Below are 24,759 nucleotides of genomic sequence, written 5' to 3' on the forward strand. Positions count from 1 at the left end.
AGCCTGAGTATTATTATTCTGCATGTAGCCCGAGTATTATTATACTGCGTGTAACCCGGGTATTATTATACTGCGTGTAACCCGAGTATTATTATAATGCGTGTAACCCGAGTATTATTATAATGCGTGTAACCCGGGTACTATTATACTGCGTGTAACCCGGGTATTATTATACAGCTTGTAACCCGGGTACTATTATACTGCGTGTAACCCGGGTATTATTATACGGCTATCATTACATTGCAGGGCTCTATCATTACACCCCCAGCACGTCACGTGACCATGCTGCTGCACCTGCCGCTCCCGCGTCCAATGCGCGCACAGGGCACGCGCTCCCCCTGTGCGGGCACGAGCTCCCAGCCACCTCTGAGTTCCGGCAGAGGGCGCTCCTGCTGCTGCTGCATCATCCCAGCGCAGGGAGGGAGAGGAGAGAAGGGAGAAGGAGGGAGATAGAGAGACAGACAGAGAGACAGGAGAGGGAGGGAGAAAGAGGAGGGAGAGGGGGGAAGAAGCAGCTTGTCCTGTTTATTCCCATCCATCCTCGGCCGCCTCATTGCACGCAGGGGATGGACCAGTCTCCGGGGGACCCTCCGGCTGTCTCCCCACCTCCTGCCTGGGAGTGAGTGCAGCCCCCGCAGGTGTCAGTGGGACCATGCCCCGGGCTCCCCGCAGCCTGTGACGGGAGAAGGAGGAGGAGGAGAAGCGGATCCTCTGGTTGCTAAGGTAATCCCAGCTGGTCCTCTCCTGGGTTACACGGGGATCTCACACCCTGGGATCCAGCGGCTCCCCTGGGTTACACGGGGATCTCAAACCCTGGGATCCAACACCCTGGGATCCAACTGCTCCCATGGGTTACACGGGGATTTCACACCCTGGGATCCAGCTGCTCTCCTGGGTTACACGGGGATCTCACACCCTGGGATCCAGCGGCTCCCCTGGGTTACACGGGGATTTCACACCCTGGGATCCAGCTGCTCTCCGGGGTTACACGGGGATCTCACACTCAGGGCTGCTCGCTGGGATCCAGCTATTTCTGTTGCATTTGTGTCTTGGTAAATGCATGTTTGTTTTAATCATTGATCTTGCATACCCCCCCCCCCCCCTCCTTTGGGTTGTCTGTATCTCCCTCCCAAAAGAAAACCCCAACATCAACACACACCTCTAACACCAATACCAAGAGGAGAATGGCTGGTTGTGTTGGAATGTGTGTGTGATGTTGGGATGTGAGGCTGTGCAGGGCTTGGTGCTGGATTGTGTTGATGGGTGTACATATTCTGGACCTTTACAGTGTGTTTGGATTTAAGGCTTTTTCTGAATTTTAATGGAGTTGGGTTGTTTGTCTATTTGTGTTTATGAAAATATTATTGGTTTTGGTTGATTCTTCTTGGTGTGTATGGTTTTGGGTATGTTGTGTTGTTTTTCTTTTATATTCGCTCGTATGGGAATTGTGTTGAGGATCTTTTGATTTGCCATGGTATTTGTGTTGAGTTGCGTTGATGATTGTTTGAATTGCTTTGGGACTGTGTTGGCTTGTGTTTGAACTGCTGTGAGATGTTGGGTTGATGTTCTTAGATTGTTATATTATTTCAGTTGTGTTGTGTTTAGATTGGTATGGGATCTGAGGGGGGGGGGGTGTTTCAAGTTAGTTTATTTAGAGATTGGAGTTTGTGTTGGGTGTTGTTTGTGTTGAAATGTTTACATTTTTTCTAACATTTGTGTTGGTGTGATTTCATATTGGCATTGTATAAAATCTGGTATTTTTGCCTGTATGAATGTGTGTGTGATTTTGCTGAAGTGATATTTTTTTTTAGGTTGAATTGTATTAAAATTGGGCTTTATTTAGCCTCTTATGGAAATTGTTTTGTTGAGATTTAGATATTTTTTTTTAGCTTTGCAATGAATGTCTTTCCCATTCACATCTGTCATTTTCAGATCCCATTAACAATGCAAAAGTATGTGTGAATTTCCTGGAGTCATTTCATGCATGTGTGTCTGTGTTTCTCTATTCTTTTGTAGTCTCATTGTGTCTGAATTGCTTGATAAAACAAGACCTCAAACTCAGTTTTTAGCATTTAAATTGTTTTGTAATATGGATTTAATAGTGGGTGTTTTCCAGCACACACAGCATCTCTGGAAATATATATTTTCCCTGCGTCTGGAATTTCAAAAATATCTTGATGATATTTCAATGCTATTATCCTATGTCAATCATAACGTGGGGCTCTACATACCATAAGCAAAACAAACCAGGCGGCTGTATAAATGATGTATCAGATTTAAAACATTAGCTGTGATTGCTATATGCCAGACTCCTCATATTTGAAATTGCCTTTACTATTGATTTATTATTTCATACTCCAGCATTTATCAGTATAGGCATACACACAAAATACCACGGAAGGGAATATAGTATACTGTAAAAAAAAAAAAAAAAAAGACAGCAGAAAATGTCCAAATAAATATTGGGGAATGTATTTCCTATCCCAAATACTTTGCAATAACAGGAAACACAAAGATCAGGGAAATCCTATACCAATTACTAGTATTGCTTTGATATATTTTACATTTAGTGCTGTTTGTGTATGCAGTATTTCATGGTAGAACTGCAGAGATGGTGTCAGTGTAGGAGGAATACAAGTAATTACACTGGATAAAGGTAATAGTGACTTAATACATCCTAACTAAAGACAGGAATCAGAAGTACAGACACTACAAAGTAGATTAGCTTAGAAAATAAGGGACAATAGCTTTTGATTTCAGACACTCTTATTAAGTTAAGCTTTACATTTCCAGTGTTTTATTTTAGCAACATTTACATGAATATTCATTTTGTTTATATTAAGCAAGTTGCAAAAAAAAGGTATATTCCCAGATTTAATAAAGTAATAGCAACATAATAGGTTTAATGCAAAATACAATATCAGAGAAAAAATATATAGTATACGATCTACATATTAACAATGCAAACAGACAATAAGATATATACTAAATGAATATGAGGTGTAATATTCGTTAATATTATATTAGAATAAAGGAAGCGGTGTAAAAAGGCCCAATTTGAAAGATACTACTCTCCCATTCTCCTTGGCCTCCATTAATTGTGTCTGTGCTACAGATTTGTGTTAAAAATACATAATGTATGAACAAAATCTACCTTAATTTACCAAGAAGGTTGTATCTATTTCACAGTCACTGCTGTAGGTGCTGATCCAGAATATTTTAGGCCAGTCTCTTATCTCCAGCCTGGAATTTTGCGATTTTGTCCACATTACAGTTATCAGTATCCCAGCGCCTAATTAATGTAAACAAATAAAACAATGTTCATTCTAGTCATGTATTGCTTTATTTGGGGAACAAAAAAGAGGTATGAATTCTTCAGTGTTATGCAGTTTCACAGGGACCTAGGGTATCTGTTGTTCTTTGCACCACGCTTCTGCTCTTTGTCACATTATCTGTCAAGGAGAAGATATCATTATATTTCTGTGCCACCATCCATCTGAGATTGGAAATACATGATGGTTTATCAGTGCACTGAGCTAAATGCAGTCTCCCTATGTTTGTGAGGCCTTGGGCAGTTGCTCCATTTGCTGCTCTGTAAAATGTGAGCAAAGCTCAGTGGTGTAGGAAAAATCAAGCCATAAAATTAATCAGCATTCTTTATCAAATTCAGGCACTGAACTGAAATTAAATTTGAGACTTTACTGGGAAGCGTATGAAAAGATGGTCTAGAATGGGCTAGGCTCTGGCTTGTAAATATATATATGTGTGTGTGTGTATATATATATGTGTATATATATAATCAAAAAATAAATAGATGATACCGTTCTGTGGCTAACGAAATGCTTTTATTTGTGCGAGCTTTCGAGATACACTGATCTCTTCTTCCGGCGATGTTACAATGAATGAAGCAAGCAAAAGCTATACTATAAACAGTGTCTCTTGGAATGTTATCTGTGCTTGTCCTTCCCCCGGTGTGGATGAGATTTATGGCTAGAGGTGTTAAATTGTTCCTGAAAGTAAGTGATGTAAGAGTGTGTGTGTGTATATCTGTGTGAATATAAATGAATGGAGAGCCCACAGTGTATACAGTGCTTTACAAAAGGGGTCTGTGGAGTGGGAGTTAATATAAATGGTGTGCGTGGTTGTGGAAATTGCGCAGGTTTTGCATCTTGGGTCCCGGCATGGTTTCGTCCCGCATTCAGTTGTACTGCTGAACCTCATAATCTCAAGAATATTATGGTGAGGAGTAAAGTATTCAGCAGTACAACTGAATGCGGGACGAAACCATGCCAGGACCCAAGATGCAAAACCTGCGCAATGCTCTACACAGCGGACACAATACAAATACCACACAGGAATCGGGAATACAAAATCAGAGGAAGGTTCACCTGTTCCTCCAGCAATGTCGTGTACCTCATCATGTGCATGAAATGCCCAGGGGGTGCTACTACATAGGTGAGACGGGGCAGGGGCTAAACAAGAGAATGAACCTGCATTGCCACAGCATCACACGCGGAACAAGAGACAGTCCTGTCGGCGAACATTTCTCTGACTCTGGCCATAAGATGAACGATCTGAGGGTTGCCATACTCAAAGGTAATCTTAAAACACCGAAAGAGAGACAGTTGCATGAATACAAATTTATGCAACTGTTCGGGACACTTAACTGTGGCCTAAACAGAGATCGAAATTTTATGAGTCATTACTGACACAAGTAAACTCTCTTCCCATGAGCGCTTAAGACCATGTCTGTACATACTGTGCTATATGTATGCACACACAGTTGTCTCTTACACATACCAATACTCCTTGTTTTTCCATCCCTATACACCAATAGGGACGACATAGTATCCACACACACTTTTAGTTATGCACTATCTCTCACATTTCCACACCCACCCACACCATTTATATTAACTCCCACTCCACACACCCCTTTTGTAAAGCACTGTATACACTGTGGGTTCTCGATTCATTTTTATTCACACTGATACACATACACACTCTTTCATCACTTGCTTTCAGGAACCTTTTGACACCTCCAGCCATAAAACACATCCACACCGGGGGAAGGACCAGCACAGATAACATTCCAATAGACACTGTTTATAGTATAGCTTTTGCTTGCTTCATTCATTGTAACATCGCCGGAAGAAGAGATCAGTGTATCTCGAAAGCTCGCACAAATAAAAGCATTTCGTTAGCCACAGAACGGTATCATCTATTTATTTTTTGATTATTGAAGCTCGGCTAACACGGTACTGATACCTCTATATATATATATATATATATATATATATATATATATATATATATATATATAAACCAGGTAAAGAAAGAAAAAAAGAACCACCATAGGGTAGTATGTCCAATAGTCAGAATCATAGTATTGGTGAGATATGCACTTACAGCGAGTTTGATCAATGTCCACTCTGGGATCAGGAACGTCTTCGTACATTTACTATCGGCAATTGTGGAGCCGTGGACCTGAGTGGCAGCAGATCTATCAGGGTCAGTCAGTATACTAAGGGTTAATACCTCTCGTTTTATTTTGAATTGGCCAGGTACAGTTTTTGTATTAATTACTGTTTTTGATTATTGTTTGTAGTTGCGCTGTATGTATCTTGCTTATATATATATATATATATATATATATATATATATATATATATATATATATATATATATATATATATATATATATATATATAGTGGTTGACAAATCACCAAAAAATCTACTCGCCACACAAAAAAAATCTACTCGCCACCTAGTACCAAACGTGTGCTGCTTGGGCCAATATTTACTCGCCCGGGGGTTAAATCCACTCGCCCGGGGCGAGCAAATGTATAGGTTTGTCGAAAACTATATATATATATATATATACTCGAAAGCTCGCACAAATAAAAGTATTTCGTTAGCCACAGAACGGTATCATCTATTTATTTTTTGATTATATATATATATATGTATATATATATATGTATATATATATATATATATATATAATATATATATATATATATATAATGTGTGTGTGTTTGTATATATATTTATTTTTACATATATATATATATATTTATTTAGTCAGCATGAATTTATGAGGGATGAGTCATACCAAACTAACTTTATTAGCTTATTTGAGGCTTTAAGTAGGAATTTAGACAAGAACAATGCAGTGGATGTGGTCCACTGAGATTTTGTAAAGGCTTTTTGATGCGGTGCCACACGAGGTTAGTGTACTAAATAAATGAAATTGGTCTGCGTAAAAATATATGCATCTGGATTGAAACCTAGTTTAAGGATAGACAACAGAGGGTTGTCGAAAATGGAACCTTTTCAGGTTGGGCTAAAGTTGTGACTGAAGTACCCCAAAGATCGGTGCTGGGACCCCTGCTTTTTAACTTGTTTATTAATGACCTTGAGGTTGGCATAGAGAGCAAAGTCTCCATCTTTGCTAATGAATGTAGTAAAATCGGAGCAGGAAGTTATTTCTCCACGGAAGGACTTGGAAAAACTGGAAACTTGGGCAGGGGCTTGGCAGATGAGGTTTAATACAGATAAACATTAGGTTATACATTTGAGAAGGAAGAATATATAGACTTCTTAAAAACTAAAGGGAAATACATTATTTAAATTGTTGATGGAGAAGGATTTAAGAGTGCTTGTAGACAGCACGCTTAGCAATCGTGCTCAATGTCAGACAGTAGCTGCAAAGGCAAATAAGATATCTTGCATAAAATAGGGTATGGTTGGAAGAGAAGAAAGCATAATTTTGCCACTGAATAAATCCTTAGTAAGACAACACTTTGAATATGTAGTACAGTTTTGTGCACTAAATAAAAAAGACTTTATAAAACTAAAAGAAGTACATGGAAGACAAACCAACTTAATAAATGGGATGGAAGGTCAACTTATGAGGAAGGCTTGCTAAATTAGATTTCTTTGCATTAGAAAAGAAGCATCTTACAAATACATTCACAGTCAATACAAGGAACTTTCAAGATAACTATTGTATGTATGTCTAGTTTTATAGCGCCATTAATGTACATACTGCTTCACAGCAGTAATACACATGACAATCATATAAATAACAAATAATACAAATCACACAAAGGGGAGAAGTGCTTCAGACATAAAAGTAACATTTAAGAAGAGGAGTCCCTGCTCCAAAAAGCTTACAATCGAATTGGTAGCTAGGAAAAACGTACAGAGACAGTAGGAGGGCGTTCTGGTAAGTGTGTCTGCAAGGGGCCAAGGTTTATGTATGAGGTGTAAAGTATCAGCCACGGAGCTACTCGTATGCTTCGTTAAGCAGGTGTGTTTTAAGGTGGATCTTAAAGTGGATAGAGAGGATGCTAGTTGGATATTGAGGGGAAGGACATTCCAGAGGTGTGGGGCAGTCAGTGAGGGTTTAAGGCGGGAGAGGGCTTTAGATACAATAGGGGTAGAGAGAAGATATCCTTGAGCAGAACGCAGGAGTTGGGATGGTGCATAGCGAGAAATTAGATGTAAGGAGGGGCAGAAGAGTGTATAGCTTTAAAAGTGAAGAGGAGAATTGAGTGTGAGATACGGGATTTGATCGGAAGCCAGGAGAGGGATTTCAGCAGGGGAGACGCGGAGACAGATTTAGGGCAGAGTAGAGTGATTCTAGCAGCAGCAACTATTGATTCCAAGGACAGTACAAATGACGGAGAAAAGCAGATTTGGCCTGCAACAAATGGAAAGGGTTCTTTACAGTAAGGGCAGTTAAAATGTGGAATGCATTACCCATGGAGACTGTGGTGGTAGCAAATAATATATATATATATATATATATATATATATATATATATATATATATATAATTTGCATGTAATTTCCCAGAATCTCTTGCTGTAGTGGGAGCACTGTATGCTTGGTGATCATGGTTGAAAGGCAGGGTTGCAGACCTGTCTAAGACATATGAATGTGCTCACAAGTGATATTCTTTATTGGCTATATGCTAATGGTGGAGGTTTTGTGTTTCCTTTTTCACCCACCATAACCTAAAATGTATATGGTAAACCTACCCAGCCTAGAAAAATTGCAAAGCAAGTATAAACCAACCTCACACTGCTGATACATATTAAGGTTGAAACATGTCTGTGATTGTACATGTCTTTCAAATTGTCCCACTGTCTCTAACTCTATGGGTCTATAATTACCTATCATTATATCACCTTGAGACTCTGGTACACCACTGGACACTGTGGATATCACTCATATCCTAAGTGTTTAGTAGCTCCTGTATGTGTCTGAGGTAACGGTCTCTTGACAAACCCGTATGTTTTAATAGTTGTGTTCACCTACCTTGGTAACACCTGATCAGTACTAACTGATCTCATTCATTTAATTGTCTCATATAATAATGAGTGACCGATATACTTAGGTCACCATACACTTCCAGCATTTGATCCAGAGTCCATTTGTAGCACTCGTACCAGGATCTGAGCTGCATTAGAGTTGTTCTTTTAACACCCATTATTTTCGTTTCTTGGTTGACATTAAAGATTATTTTAATTAACCCATCTTTACATTATCAGCAGAGTGCCCACACTAGGTTTCTTTTTCTTGCTATTGTTCTGATATCCACTTACCTAGCAGTGCACCGCTGATAACATATAGAATTTCATGCTGTAGCGGGGGCTTCTGCCCAGTTTACAATAATCAGACAAGACCAGAGAATATGTGGTAGAGATCGCACCATGTTACAGGCCATAGATCAGAGGACCCCGCGTAACAGGTGCTCAGTCTATCTGGATTCCTGTACCACCTGAAAATCATTTGATCTATGTTCTATTTGTTGTGCATATTGAGGTTCTAGAAGCTCTATCCCAGGTGTATTTCCAAGCTTCCGATGGTATTTCAGTTTGGAGGTCTGCTTCCCACTGCAGCATATAGTTGTGTTTGGAGGTCATCCACTGGCACTTAATCAATGAGTATGTGTCAGTCAATAATCAATCTCTTAAATACCTTCCCGTAATCCGGGTGTCTCCTGCTATTGTCATGACATCAGACGCACCTAACAACGTGAGGACGCGTGATGTCAGATGTATAGTGCAAAGCAGCCAGCACAGGATAGTTTGATAATCTAGGCAAATGCAAACACTCTAAATGATTTCAACTAAACAAAAACCAGACCCAATCTGTTAGAGATACACAAATCCTGTAACACAATATACATGAGGAAATGTATATACAGGCAGTCCTCGGTTATCCGACACAATGCGTTACTCAAAATGGCGTTGGATAGCGAAACGTCTTACAGCGAAACACGTTTTCCCATAGGAACACTGTTTAAGTGAAAGGTTCCGTTCCTGAAGGCATTTTTAACACTAAAATACACCAAATATTTTATGCAGGCAATAAGATATGCAGCACACACATAAATTATATAGTATATATACGGTATTATAATTATATATATATATATAATTATAATACCGTATATATACTATATAATTTATGTGTGTGCTGCATATCTTATTGCCTGCATAAAATATTTGGTGTATTTTAGTGTTAAAAATGCCTTCAGGAACGGAACCTTTCACTTAAACAGTGTTCCTATGGGAAAACGTGTTTCGCTGTAAGACGTTTCGCTATCCAACGCCATTTTGAGTAACGCATTGTGTCGGATAACCGAGGACTGCCTGTATATACATTTCCTCATGTATATTGTGTTACAGGATTTGTGTATCTCTAACAGATTGGGTCTGGTTTTTGTTTAGTTGAAATCATTTAGAGTGTTTGCATTTGCCTAGATTATCAAACTATCCTGTATACCATACATATGGTATATATATATGTATATATATATATATATATTATAATATATAGTATAATATAATATTATATAATATATATATTAAATACACATAAACAACGTTGCAAAGTGTTGGATAAGCCGTTTTGGTGTTGTAAAAATGAACATAGGTATGCATTGCATAGCGTTGGATAAGCCATTCGTTGTAAAGCGAAGCGTTGTAAAACGAGGACTGCCTGTAGACAAAACTTTATATAAAACATATATAATATTGCTAAACAGAAACAAACACAACAAGTAAACCTCCTAATAGTAAAACACAAAACATAATCAATTAATCATTATAACTAAAGATCTACAATAAATATATTTCATAAATCATAAAATAATAAATCCACATAATTATGTAATATAATTTATAAAAAGTGCATGTACGAAAACTATTAATCTAAATAGATGACTCCACATTGACTCTAGTCGATATTTGAAATATCCATAACTACATTAGTTCATACTGTACATTATCTAGTACAGCGGTGCGCAAACTGTGGGGCGCGACACTGCCGACGGGGGGCGCGGGGTTTACAGAGGCCCCGCGCGCTTCCCGAAGGCACTTAAATTAAGTGCCGGGGGAGCTGCAGGGCCTCTGTAAACCTAACTTACCGTGGCTCCGGCGGCTTCCTCCCTGTGTCGCCATGGCAACGCGGCGTCAAAATGACGCTGCGAGGTCATGTGACGTCACGTTGCTATGGCAACATGACGTCATTACGCCGGAGCGCGGGTAAGTTGGGGTTGGGTGGGGGGCGCGGGAGTGAGGGGACAGCCGGCAGGGGGGCGCAGGGAAAAAAGTTTGCGCCCCCCTGATCTAGTATATGAATATACATAGAATTCATGTTCATAACTGTTGAACAGTATATATAATTCATAGATCTATAGTAATTAGGATTCCCATAAATACACAAAAGATCCATCTATCCTGGATCTCCTCCTACCTCTCCCATCGTGCTTTCAGTGTCTCTTTTGCTAACACTTCCTCCTCCTCCTCTATTGATATCTCTGTGGGAGTACCCCAGGGCTCTGTTCTGGGACCTCTTCTCTTTTCTCTGTACACACTTTCTCTAGGTGACCTAATCACATCTCTTGGGTTCAAATATCACCTCTATGCTGACGACACACAAATTTACTTTTCAACCCCTGACCTTACACCTGCTGTACAGACCAACGTTTCTGAATGTGTCTGGGCTATATCATCCTGGATGGCCCTCCGCCGACTTAAACTTAACATGGCAAAAACAGAGCTCCTTATACTTCCTCCCAAACCTGGCCCTACTACCTCCTTCCACATTACTGTTGGAAGTACTATCATTCACCCAGTAGCCCAAGCACGCTGCCTAGGGGTCACACTCGACTCCTCTCTCACATTCTCCCCTCACATTCAAAACGTATCTAAAACCTGTCGCTTTTTCCTCCGCAATAGGACATAGGCACAGGATCTAGAGCAGGATACTCCGCGGGCTTAGAGCCAGACCCTCCCTTAATGAGCAGAGCGAATGTGCTTTTCCCTCTCTTACCATGGTCAGTTTAAAGGGAAAACACCAGCGGTATTTAATACCTCTCTCCTTCAGGATTGTCATCACTGGTTTCACTTCCCACAGTTTATTAATCATTGAGGTTTCTAGATCATTAAATATCTGAATTTGGGCCTCTTCAAACATCAGGTCAACTCTGTTTCTGCAGGCTCCAATTACATGCTCCTTCGAGGAGAATTTTAGTGGCCAAGTCCTTACCCTGGTCAGGTCCTTAAGCTTTGGACTCAGACCCTATGTGCTCTGTCCAAGCAGAGCATTTCTCCCATTACATCTGGGACCAGAGAGAGGAACAGCCTTTCCAAATAGGGGTGTAATTCCTTGTTGGAGAAATTTTCAGGGATATTCCTGATACAGAGATTTTGCCTCCTCTCACAAGTCTCAAAATCTTCAATAGTGTTTTTTAGGGAAGACATTTCCTCATATAGCTTTAGGATCTTGTCATCGGTGGCCACATGCTACTGCAAGGATTCATCCATCGTATTGTCTGTGTGTCCTTTCACCAAAGGCATTTAAGTCCTGGATGGGGTTCTGCAATCCTTGTTGGAAGGTAATTGTTATATTTTTTTAAAAGTACCTCCAGATCTTTCTCAGTGAACCATTTGTTCTCCTCTTGGTCCTGCTCGGAGTCTAAGGACATGCGAGCGGAATGAGACGATTATTACCCTGTCAGAAGTGGGTCACTCACTTCTTAGAAAAAAAATCAGGCTACCTCTTGGGCACCCGATTCATTTTTTTTTTTTTGATGTTTGGGAGGCATCTCTCTCAACTCTAGGGACCTTCTGATGCCTAGATTGGTGTTTCGGTGGGTTATAGTCAGTGTTTATCAGGTTATGCGACTGCGGGCCCCTGGGAGCTATAAGCTAATGATGCCATTCCCTCCGAAGCCGCATATCAGATAAACTATCTCTAAGAAAAGGTTAGACATCTTTTTAGAAAGGAAAAGTATAAAGGTAAATACCAAATAAGTCAAAATAAGTCAACATAGGAAGGATGTTCATCATGGGTGAAATCTGATTGCCATTACTGGAGTCAGGAAGGAATGTATCTTTCCCCTTGTAAGACCTCATTGTCTTTGTTCCAACAGAAACATTATCCAATCTTAGTAGTTTGTTTCTGAATAAAGATTCAGACTGGTTATACTCAATCAATGATCTTACTTTATTGGATTGTAAGTGAGTACAGCTGTTCAGTCAGATTTGCCCAGCTTGGAGTATACAAGTCTGGTTAGTCCAGGTGTATGCATTTAATAACAAGCCAATATATACATCTATTATGTCTCTGTCAATCAAACATAGATCATTCACATCATCCCACCCATCTTTATGTTTCTTTGCTTTCAACATATCAGTCCTTGCTTCTAGAACTTTGAATAAGTTATCTCATTTGCATCTTTGGGAACGTTATCTTTCTGAGGGAGATGGGGGAGTTTGCCTTCTCAGCACATTATATTTCTTATTAAACTGCTCTGAAAATGGCACCAGACTGTTCCATACCTGGGTCCAATCTGTGCTTGGTATTCATTTATCTCCATCACGTATACTATTTTCCTACAGTTTCACTGTGTTTTTTTCTTTCTTTTCAATTTGCCTTCCCCTGGATCAATATACTGTAAATACAAATATAGGATGAGTATATGTTGTCTAAATTTAACATGGGTTGAACTCTATGAATATATATATATAAAACACACAAAAGAGACAAAGACAATCCCCTTAGATAGCACTCTATAATATACCACCAAAATAATAATATAGAATACAGCAAAAAGACCCGGATGCTCTGTCAAAGCAGAAAATGAACAAGATTTTATTAATAGAGCAGCAAGAAATACTAACTTAAAAACATGAACATACTAATGGCAGCTGAAAATACATAGGTAGTGACTCTCTCAAGATAGATGCTAATAAATGAACCAATAACTAAATTGTGTCTAAAAAATGTTGCAGATAAATAATATAAATTAACACAAAAAAGCTAGATGGAACAAAGAAAAAAACCCCTTGGAGAAAAAAACCTCGCTACAAAATATAATGTGTAACTAAAGGCACAAGGAAAAGTAAGACATCAATAATCCTATATACACACAAGTGTATATAATCAAAAAAATAACTTAAACCAAGGGAAATTTTTTTTTTTATATACTGTATACAGGGGAGAAAAAAGTAAAAAAAGTAATACCCAAACTCATACCCTGATCAGCAAATACCAAAAATAATGAGTAGTCAGAACAGCAAGATGCATGGAGTAGCTATGGTCATAGTTCACAAGCAAACAGAAACATGGTTTTGCATAGTTGCAGAGTGTCAGTACTGGAGGAAAATCCAGACACACATGGGTGTAAATTCCACATAGACTGATAATTTATCTGCAACATTTTTTAGACACAATTTAGTTATTGGTTCATTTATTAGCATCTATCTTGAGAGAGTCACTACCTATGTATTTTCAGCTGCCATTAGTACGTTCATGTTTTTAAGTTAGTGTTTCTTGCTGCTCTATTAATTAAATCTTGTTCATTTTCTGCTTTGACAGAGCATCCAGGTCTTTTTGCTGTATTCTATGTTATTATTTTGGTGGTATATTATAGAGTGCTATCTAAGGGGATTGTCTTTGTCTCTTTTGTGTGTTTTATAAATGTACTTATCCCCCAGCACCAGCAGTCTACCCTAATTATTTCATTACTGACTGTTTGGGTTTATTTTTTATACTTAATTAGTCAGTGTTATTTGGGGACTGGTTCAACCACTTACATATAGTGTGAGCAACATACTTTTTTGTGTGTTTGATATCCATAAGCACCGTATATTGTGTGTCCCCGTGAGTCTTATTGTGAAATTCAAACCTTTGTCTTTCATACATAACTTTTAACTATATATAAAATAGATATTAAAATAGTAGAGACTGTTACATGGCTGTGTACGTTCACTATAAAAGCACTCGGGGAAGCAGGATTGCAGCAGTCTCCGATATGTTGGGTTGTGTTTTCGATAATGTGCTTCCTAAGCAGAAGAAAAGTGTGTCTGCACTGTGTGACTATGAATAGCATTGCATTTCTGTGCAGGCAGATGTTAAATTGCTGTGCACACACTATTGTAATTGCCCATGATTAATGAAACTGCCATACTTAAGTAATAAAGCATACAAAGTGCACATTGATGTTGAATGTCCGAAGGCCGGTGTTTTAAAACACAAAGTGGCAGGCTAATCGCCACTCAGACATCCTTTAGGAAATAGAATTAAGAGAGGGAAAAAATCTTGTAGACTTTATTTAAAAGTGTCTACTACGGCTGCAGTGGATTTGTTATATTGGGAGAAATCAGTGTCGTAACTATTATTCAAAGGGGTAATCCAATGTGGTAGACCCCCCAAAAAATAAACTTTTGTAAAGAATTTAACATTCGAATTACTGACTTTTCCAAATGAAATGTTGCTAAAAGCAACGTTTCTTGAAACTTTTTGTTCTTTGGAAATTAATCTCAAATCCCATTTCCAGTGCCTCTGAATGTGGAAGTGTTTTCTTATCCCGTGGCCAACACAGACAGCCAGTAAAGATAAAAAGCAAAAGCTTTAATACAAAAGTGCATTCTGCAATGATAATGTATCAAGGTAGAGTATTTGCACTGCGTTTAAAAGGAGTATGGGGAGTGGTTATGCACTCGCTCCTCTGAGCGCCTCTGGAGAAATTCTCACACTCTCCCTGATTTCCTTCTACAAAGGTATCCTAACCTGTGTCAACTCTGCCCTCTCTCAGGCTAAACAAACCTACTTTTCGTTGGTTTTCAAACTGTGTACGTGTAACACACGCCGGCACTTCTGTCATTCACTCTTTACTCAGACCACCATCTGTTACCTGTTATTCTTCTTCCATTTCACCTCAGGACTTTGCTGACTATTTCAAGACAAAGCTGGATTTCATTCGGCAAGGCATCTCCTCTGTATCCTCACATTCTACACCTGTTCCTAACGCTCCTCCTGCCTTCCTAGGCTCTTTTCCCTCTAATAGGTGAGGATATGTCACTGCTGCTCTCCTCTTCCCCCTATACCACTTGCCCCTTGACCCCATTCCCTCCCATCTGCTCAACTTTCGCTTCAACTCTAATCCCTACACTCACACACATTTTCAATTCCTCCCTCTACTCTGCTACTTTTCCCACCTCCTTCAAGCATGCTACAGTTATACCTTTACTCAAAAACAGCAAGCTTGACCCTACCTGTCTTTCACCCTGTGTCCCTCCTGCTTATTGCCTCTAAACTCCTTGAACGTCTTGTATTATCTCGCTTGCTCCATTTTCTCAACACCTACTCTTTCCTAGACCCTCTACAATCTGGCTTCCACACTGCTCACTCCACTGAAACAGCCCTCACTAAAATAACTAGTGACCTCCATGCTGCCAAAGACAAAGGCCATTACATTCTTGTCATACTACTCGAACGCTCTGCAGCCTTTAATACTGTAGACCACACTCCTCTCGATATTCTCAATACCCTTGGTATCCGTAACAGAGCTCTATCCTGGATTTCCTCTTACCCCTCCCATCATACTTTCAGTGCCTCTTTTGCTAACACATCCTCCTCTATCAATATCTCTGTGGGGGTATCCCAGTGGTCTGTCCTGGGACTGCTTCTCTTTTCTCTTTACTCACTCTCTCTAGGTGACATTATCACATGTCTAGGGTTCAAATATAATTCTACTGATGACACACAAATTTACCTTTCAACCCTTGACCTTACACCTGCTATACAGGCCAAAGTCTTTGAATGGCTTTCTGCTATATCATCCTTGATGGCCCTCCACCGACTCAAACTTAACATGTCAAAGATGGAGCTCCTCATACTTCCTCCCAAGCCTGGCCCCTTCTACATCACTGTTGGTAGCACGATCATACACCCAGTATCAGGAGCATGCTGCCTAGGTGTCACATTTGACTCCTCCCTCACTTTCACAATGTAGCTAAGACCTGTAATTTTTTCCTCTGCAATGTTACAAAGATACGCCCTTTCCTCTATCGCTTTACTGTTAAAACTTTAACACTGCCCTCATTCTTTCCCATCTCGACTATTGTAACCTTCTATTGTCCGGACTTCCTGCCTCTCACCGGTCTCCCATATAATCTATCCTAAACAGTGCTAGAATCACTTTACTCTTTCCTTTTTAAATCCCATATTACTTACAGATTTCTCCTTTTTTTTTTTTTTTTAAAGGCTATACACTCTTCTGTCCCTTCTTAGATGTCAGCCCCAATTTCTCGCTATACACCTTCTCGACTCTTGCGTTCTGCTCAAGGATGTCTACAGTCTACCCCCTTTGTATCTAAAGCCCTCTCCCGCCTAAAACCTTTCTCACGGACTGGCCCACACCAGTATACGGTATACGGTATACGACTGGCACCCTCTTTTCCCACCGTTTAGGACCTTTCTTAAAAAGCACCTCTGTAACGAAGCATATGGGTAGCTCAATGGCTGATTTTATACATCTCAGATGCACTGACCTGGACCCCTTGCAGACGCACTTACCAGAACACAGTCTCTGTAAGTTCTGCCCACTTATCACTTAGATTGTAAGCTCTTCAGGCCAAGGACACCTTTTCCTAATATTTTATATGAAGTGCTTTTTCCCATTATGTTATAATATTGTGTTGCGTGTATTGTAAAGCGCTATGTACCTGGATGGGGCTACATAATTAAAGACATACATACATACATACATACATACATACATACATACATACATACATACAGCAGTGGTTTTCAACGCGTGTTCCATTGAACCCTGGAGTTCTCCAGGAGGTTATTAGGGGCTCCCTGAAAAAAAATTGTTAATGGCTAATATTCTTTAAGGCACTGAATAATTCAGAAACGGTATTACATTGTATACTGTACTGTAATAATATACCGTATTTCCTCGATTCTAAGCACCCTTGATTTTAATAGAAAATTCTGGGGGGGAAAAAACCAATACAGAATATTTTTTTTTACTAGGCTATAGAGCGCGATGATGCGGCAGATTCTTTTGCGAGACAACAAATGTTGTTTTTGTCATGTGACAGCCAGGTCACATGGGCGGTTCAGCCAATGAGGGCAAGCCGCTCACGTGACGCCTAGCCTCGGCCACACTTCCGTGTCGCTGTGGATCACAGGCCACAGTCCGCTCGGCCGACAGGCGCGCATGACACCATGTGCTCCATCGCGAGCGGCCACTATATCCGAGTCCTGAGACACATCCCAATGTCAGACGTGAAAATGGGAAAGTAGGTGCGTCTTTAGAATGGAGGAAATATGGGTATATAGTATTTATGACACCAAGCATGTACACGGTGCTGTACATAAATGTTATACAAGACCTAATACTATGAAAAATAATACAAATAAGTGCATAATGGAAAAAAATACACAAATCCTGTGCGTCTCCCAAATTGGCTTGCAATTTATTAGTGAAATTCTAAATTTTGATCTCATAACAAAAAGAGTAATTTGGTTGCATCTTTTGGTCAAAACAAATGATTAGAGCCTGCTAACTCCGTTAAGGGAAACTCCATTTCACAGGTGCTACACTATAATATTTCTTATTGTCCTGTGGATTAAACATAGTGAAATATGTGACGGTGCCTGAAGGGTTAAACAAATGAAGCATGTGCAATCTGCAACTCAGTGCAATTAAAACTGGCAAAACATCAAAATGCCCTTAGTATTATAAAAAAATTATATATATATATATATATATGACAGACAGACATCTCTTATTTGTATATGTGCATAAGAGCTAAAAGTAAACATTTGGGGGATAGGAGTTCCTGTCCCAGAGAGCTTGCAGTCTAAGTGACTGATTGTATAAAAAGATTAGTTAGTTTCGTTGAAATAATTATAATCCTTATAACAGAAATAGTATTTTTACTTGCAGAGGATAAATTGCTGCGGTTCTGCAGTCACAACACGTCGTTTTAGAGGTGGAGCAGCATGATACCAAATAATGAGATTATTATATTTTTGGGGCTTTCAGCATCCTTTTGGTGAAGGTTTTTGTGGCAGTCACATTGCCGCATCAAAGAGTTTTTTCCCCACTCTTTGCCTAAGAATCCAATGTACAGTGTATATGATGTGTATCAGTACAGTGTATATGATGTGTATCAGTACAGTGTATATGATGTGTATCAGTACAGTGTATATGATGTGTATCAGTACAGTGTATATGATGTGTATCAGTACAGTGTATATGACCTGTTACTATTGCTGTTACCTTTGCATACTGTAAGAGGATGATATAGTAAGGATTTGGGAAGTAATTTGAGTTTTAGGAGCCCCCTTTCCGAATGATTCGCTTGGCGTTTGCACAATGGTTTACATTTTGTTGCAATGCTCTGCAGTTGCTGAAGCAGGTTCAGTACGCTGAAGCAGGTACAGTACGCTGAAGCAGGTACAGTACACAGGCTAAAGCAGGGATGGAAAAATCCCAGGTCCCTGGTCATCTGGGCACCTAGAATGTAACCCCTGGTACCACTGTGCAATGCTGACTGACCAGTCACCCCGAGACCGGTAACAGCGCTCACCAACACCATAAAGCCGCATCGGGCGAGCTGTGACCGGCCCACAGTTGTGACCAGTCCACAGAGATTGTATAGTTGCTGGTAGAGACGCACGAGGGCTGGGGGTGGACGAGAGACACAGAGCTCTAGTACTATGCCCACCCCTGCTCTCAATTCAGACTGTGTGTGTGTCTGTCTGTGTGATCAGTCAGTCAGTGTGTTTATTATTATTATTTATTTATAAAATATTTTTACCAGGAAGTAATACATTGAGAGTTACCTCTCGTTTTCAAGTATGTCCTGGGCATAGAGTTAAGACAAATAATACAAGGTTACAAATACAGTTACATAAATGAACAGGGTATTCATTATATACAAGACATTGCATGCACAGTTAGAGATAATATATATTATGGGCGTAGGTAACAGTTACAGACCAGATTAAAAGTGAGACAGCCTTAGATTTGAAAGAACCTAAAGATTTGAAAGAACTGGTGGTGGATGTGAGAGTCTCTGGTAGGTTGTTCCAGTTTTGGGGTGCACGGTAAGAGAAGGAGCAACGGCCGGATAGTTTGTTGAGCCTTGGGACCATGAACAGTCTTTTGGAGTCTGATCTCAGGTGATAAGTGCTGCAAGTGGTAGGGGTGAGAAGCTTGTTCAGGTAGCTGGGTAGCTTGCCCATAAAGAATTTAAAGGCAAGACAGGAAAGGTGAACTTTGCGCCTAGACTCTAGTGATGACCAATCTAGTTCTTTGAGCATTTCGCAGTGATGTGTGTTGTAGTTGCATTGGAGAACAAAACCACAAATTGAATTGTAGAGAGTGTCAAGTTTGCTAAGGTGGGTTTGAGGTGCCGTGCCATATACTATGTCTCCATAGTCAATAATTGGCATTAGCATCAGCTGTGCAATACGCTTTCTGACCGGGAGACTTAGGGAGGATTTGTTCCTGTAAAGTACCCCTAGTTTGGCATAGGTCTTGGTTGTCAGGGTATCAATGTGCATCCCGAATGTTAAGTGGGAGTCAAACCATTAGCCCAGGTATTTAAAACTAGTAACAGGGGTTAGCGTGGTGTTAGCGTTGGTTCTAATGTGGAGCTCAGTCGCTGGAAGCTTTAAAAATGTAGTCTTGGTCCCAAATACCATTGTTACAGTCTTGTCAGTGTTTAAAAACAGTTTGTTTTGGGAAATCCAGTGTTCAAGTCTCAAAAAGTCAGACTGAAGTATGTGTTCAAGGTCAGAGAGGCTATGGCTGTGTGCATATAGGATTGTGTCATCTGCATACATGTGTATTGAGGCTTCCTTACAAGCTGTGGGAAGATCATTAATGAACACTGAGAAGAGTAGGGGCCCCAGAACAGAGCCTTGCGGGACACCACAGGTGATATCCAGGGGGTTGGAGTTAGAGCCTGAGATGGACACATGTTGGGATCTTCCTGATAGGTAGGACTGCAACCAGTTTAAAGCATGTTTCCTTATTCCAGAGCTCTGGAGTTTAAGCAGGATAGCATGATCAACTGTATCAAAAGCCTTTGCAAAATCTAGGAATACTGCACCCGTGAGTTGTCCCCGTTCCATTCCACACTGGATTTCATTGCAAACTTTTAGCAGGGTAGTTACGGTGGAGTGTTTGGGACGAAAGCCAGATTGGAATTGGCTAGGGAAAATTGTCTTGGTATAGTAATCGCTTAATTGGTAGTGGACACATTTTTCCATGACTTTGGATAGACTTGGGAGAAGTGAGATTAGTCTGTAGTTTGAGACAGTGTTTTTGTCCCCACTTTTGAAGATTGGGACAACTCTGGCAGTTTTCCAGGTCTTAGGGATATGGTCTGCAGACAGGATAGAGTTGACTATGGAAGCAATTGGTTTGGCAATGGCTGGGGCACCAAGTCGTAGGAACCTGGATTGTAGTAAGTCAGGTCAGATTGTAGTAAGTCAGGCTGCTTAGTTTTAGTTTGAGGAGCGCTTGTGTAATCTCCTCTTCAGATACTGGGCCAAATTGAAAATTGTGGGCAGTGTTGGGATGGGGTGGGGCTATGTGGGCACTCCCAAGATGAGATTCAAGTTTGTGGTTTGGGCTGCGTTTCTCTAATAAGTTAGTGGCACACCCCACAAAGTAATCATTGAATGCATTTGCAATGTCAGTGGGGTTTGTCAGAGTAATATCCCCCTTAGTAATATTACTTGGTTGTTGATGGTTAGGAGGCTGGAATATATTGTTGATAACCTTCCAGAAGTTAGCTGGGTTGGATGTATTTTGGTGGAGATTGTCAGAGTAATATTGTGCTTTTGCATACCTTGTTTGCCTTGTGCACATGTTCCGCAGGCATCTGCAGTGATTGAGATCCTTGGTAGTGCCAGTTACTTTGTAGCTTTTCCACAATGTATCCCTGAGCTGGTAGAGGGCTACAAGGTCAGTTGTAACCCATGGAAGAAGTGTGTGTGTGTGTGTGTCACAGATATACATTGACACACACATGTGCCGACGGGTGAGGGGCATTAAATGATAAATTATATTATCCCCTTTGCCAGAAGAGCCTGCAACAGATTTTAAAACAATGTGTTGTGCCACTGGCAGTGAGGGGGCTCTACAAAGTCCTAACACATTTAGCATCTGCATACACAGAACATGATTCATGTAACAATTACAGCAAATTATCTGCTGGCAGCAGCCCAGATTCTGATAGGAACATAAATGGACCCGCATGTAATCACTTTCTTGGAACTCACCAAAAGGAATGAGAAGATACGCCATGTGTGCACTTGTATATAGAGGCTCTTTCAGGGCAGAGACCAGAATTGGCTCATTACTTTTCCATGGCTGAGCTCCTTGATAAACAGTCGTCTCCCACCACAGCTGATAATAGACGTGTGGAAGGCGACATTTACCTGCCTTTTATACAGCATTAGGGCTTTTTGGGATAAGAAAACACACTAGGGTCTTTTTTTTTTCAAAGTCTTCCATCTGAAAAAAAAACTGCACCATTTAAGAAAAAATAAAATACAAAAAGGAATTCAGTTGAAAGCAAAGGAACCTTTTCCTTTGGTAAATCGTATGCAGACGTGTTTGCCCCAGTTTTGACCCAGTTTAGCAGCCAGGACACTAAGTGACAGCCAGTGTAACAACCAGAGAAGTAGATCAATGACAAACTGCTTCAGTATATCTGTCTGTAAATGTAAGAATCTGGAATCCTGTGTACAGTATTATCTGGGATTTATCAAAGCAGACATTTCTAAAAAAAAATAATAATAAAAAAAAAAAAAAATAAGGCAGGGTTTGGAAATAAAGCTAATAATTGCCAAATCTATTATACTAATGGGATTGATCTAATTTTTTCTTTTCAGTTGTGAGCGCTGCATGTCACTGTGCATGAAGAGTCCGTATTGCAGGCAAATGCACATTTGAGTTGAGGAATTAAGATGAAGAATAATAAGTAAAAAATTGATGCAGAGACGCAAAGGACTCATTTGGATAATGTTCCAAATCTTCATAGCCCCATATGTGCCATGCAGTCTTTTGCCACGACACTGTATAGTGCTGGAAGACGCCAACAGACCATTGAGTCAATAAGATGGTGTCATGGCAGGAGATTGCTAAGGAAATATGGCCTCGTGTCCTCTTTGCTCTGATGGTGCCCAGCTTGTGTTCGCCTGTGATATGGGTTATATTACTTAATAAATGGAGGTAGAAAAAAAAAATGTGATGTACTTGTGATGTAGGAGTGTATTCATTTCTGCGTACCGTGCAATTGCCGTGCTCCATTTTTCTGTTCTATTGCAGGACTGTCTTACATTTGCCTGTATTAGCAAACGACAGGGGGTGCCCAGTGCTACATCCAAATGACAAAACATACATGGTAATAATTACAAGAAATGATGCTTCAGTACTAATAACAATGCTAATACTAATAATAATAAAATATGTTTTTTTAGTTAGAAATTTTGGCCAAAACATCATAAGCTTGCACACCAAATCGTCAAGGTAAACCATACTAAGTGCAAGTCCTACACTACACTGCAATTGTTCCCTATGCCTCTGTGTGAGGGGGAAGAACCATAATAGATTCATTACCTGCAGCAAGATGAGAAGATCCACCATTAAAAGGGGGAGGTGACGTGAGCTCTGGGGGAGGTGCCACAACCTCCATACAACTGATACCAGTCAGAAATTAATTAACACACACAAAACCAGCAAGCTCAAATGCCCACACCCACCTAATCTTGACTATATGTAATGTCACATAGAGTGCCAGAGGGCTGTGGCACATGAATATAGCTAACGACAGGGGGTGCCCAGTGCTACATCCAAATGACAAAACATACATGGTAATAATTACAAGAAATGATGCTTCAGTACTAAATCTTGTAATTATTACCATGTATGTTTTGTCATTTGGATGTAGCACTGGGCACCCCGTGTCGTTTGCTATATTCATGTGCCACAGCCCAGTGGCACTCTATATGGCATTACATTTGCCTGTATTACCAATTTGAACTGATGGAAATGGTATATGTATAGGGTAAACTAGGTAATTGGTGCCTTTTAAAATTAGACATGTGGAAGCATTTCTAAATCTTTTTAAAAGTTTATCATGACAGTGCTTCTGTTGCAGCCCTTCCTAACTACCCCCTATCCAAGGAGTGAGTTTCCCCTAAATCACTGGGGCGGAGCAAAAACAAAAATCCACAGTCACTCCCCAGTCAGAGAGCCCACTGAAAACAAAGACATTGTCAGACTCTAACACAATGAATTTTAAAATGATTATCTTTATACAAATTTAGAGAAGTGTTAGTTTTTATTGTGTTTAGTTTATCCCGGCAATAAGATCCTGAGAGTGACTGCCCACAGGGGCCTATTTTAGGACTGAATATGTTTTCAGTGACAGCGTTAATAGAGTCAGCTCAATTCTTATTCTCATCGTTCTTCGTGTGCCAATTCCAGTGCTCCTGGACAGTTTTCAAGACTACTTGAGGAGCTGCCAACCAGATAATCCTTTTCTCTCTGAGACAGCGAACTGTTATAAAAACCCATCCCAGATAGGCTTCCACATATCTTTGATTTCAGAAGGGCTTTGATCACGACTGACCTGAAATTGAAAGTCTACTTCAAAGTTTCTACAAGAAGAAAGCCCAACAATGGATAATTAAAGAGAATCTCTTAAAAAGTAAAAAAAAAGAAAGTTTCTGCTAGCTATTAATAAACTGACGAGTCTCCCACACATTAAAAAAGGCTTCACCTCACACTCCTTACTGCTATTTCTTTTTGTACCCACTACCCATACCAGTAGAGAACAAAAGTGGAGAAAATAACTTTTTTCTAATTGAATCTTAAGTGCATGTGTCGGCCTGATGGCAAACCTGCTAATGGTTGATGGTTGAGCTTGATACTTTGTTGCTTCTATTGCAACAGATAAACATGATTATACAGTAGGTCCACAGTTTTATTGTATTTCTTGATTATATAGTCAAAGCTTTGTACTCCCCACCCCCCTGTGCCACCTCTTTACTCCGATAATAATAAACTTTGAAGGGTTGAAGACAATGTGGTGTAATATAGTTCCCAAGTGTCAACTTTATAAAATCGCTAAAAAAAAAAGAAAAGAAAAAAAGACTGAACATTATTTACCTTTGCAGATGTATCAGCCTTCATTGTTCCACCCGAAACACAACGTATCGCCTTATAACTCGGAACCACAGCGTTTCCATAGTTTTCACTAGCAGTGTTGGTGCAGAATATCACAATACTGTATATCCCACCATATCCCACAAAAGTGCTACCTCTGTAACTACCAGTAATCAGGCAATCGTGCGCACGCGGCCTTAGGCTGCGCTTATAGTGCCGGCAACGCGACGTCGCTCCAAAACAA

The 24,759-nt window shown here is 40.0% G+C and overlaps 1 protein-coding gene across 3 annotated transcripts in view; it reads left to right on the top strand.

Moving 5' to 3' along the window:
• The first annotated feature begins 453 nt into the window (after positions 1-453).
• RGS6 (regulator of G protein signaling 6) overlaps positions 454-24,759 on the top strand; it is a 277,140-nt gene continuing 252,834 nt past the window's right edge. Inside the window, exons 1-2 of one of the 3 annotated variants that reach the window (XM_075614224.1) lie at positions 462-723; positions 15,250-15,374. The gene's annotated coding sequence lies outside the window, so the exon portion shown is untranslated. Of the gene's footprint in view, positions 724-15,249; positions 15,375-24,759 lie in introns of all 3 variants that reach the window. The other 2 variants (XM_075614222.1, XM_075614223.1) reach the window with 2 other exon arrangements.

This window comes from Ascaphus truei, chromosome 9 (assembly GCF_040206685.1).
Source record: "Ascaphus truei isolate aAscTru1 chromosome 9, aAscTru1.hap1, whole genome shotgun sequence".
NCBI classification, from domain to species: Eukaryota; Metazoa; Chordata; class Amphibia; order Anura; family Ascaphidae; genus Ascaphus; species Ascaphus truei.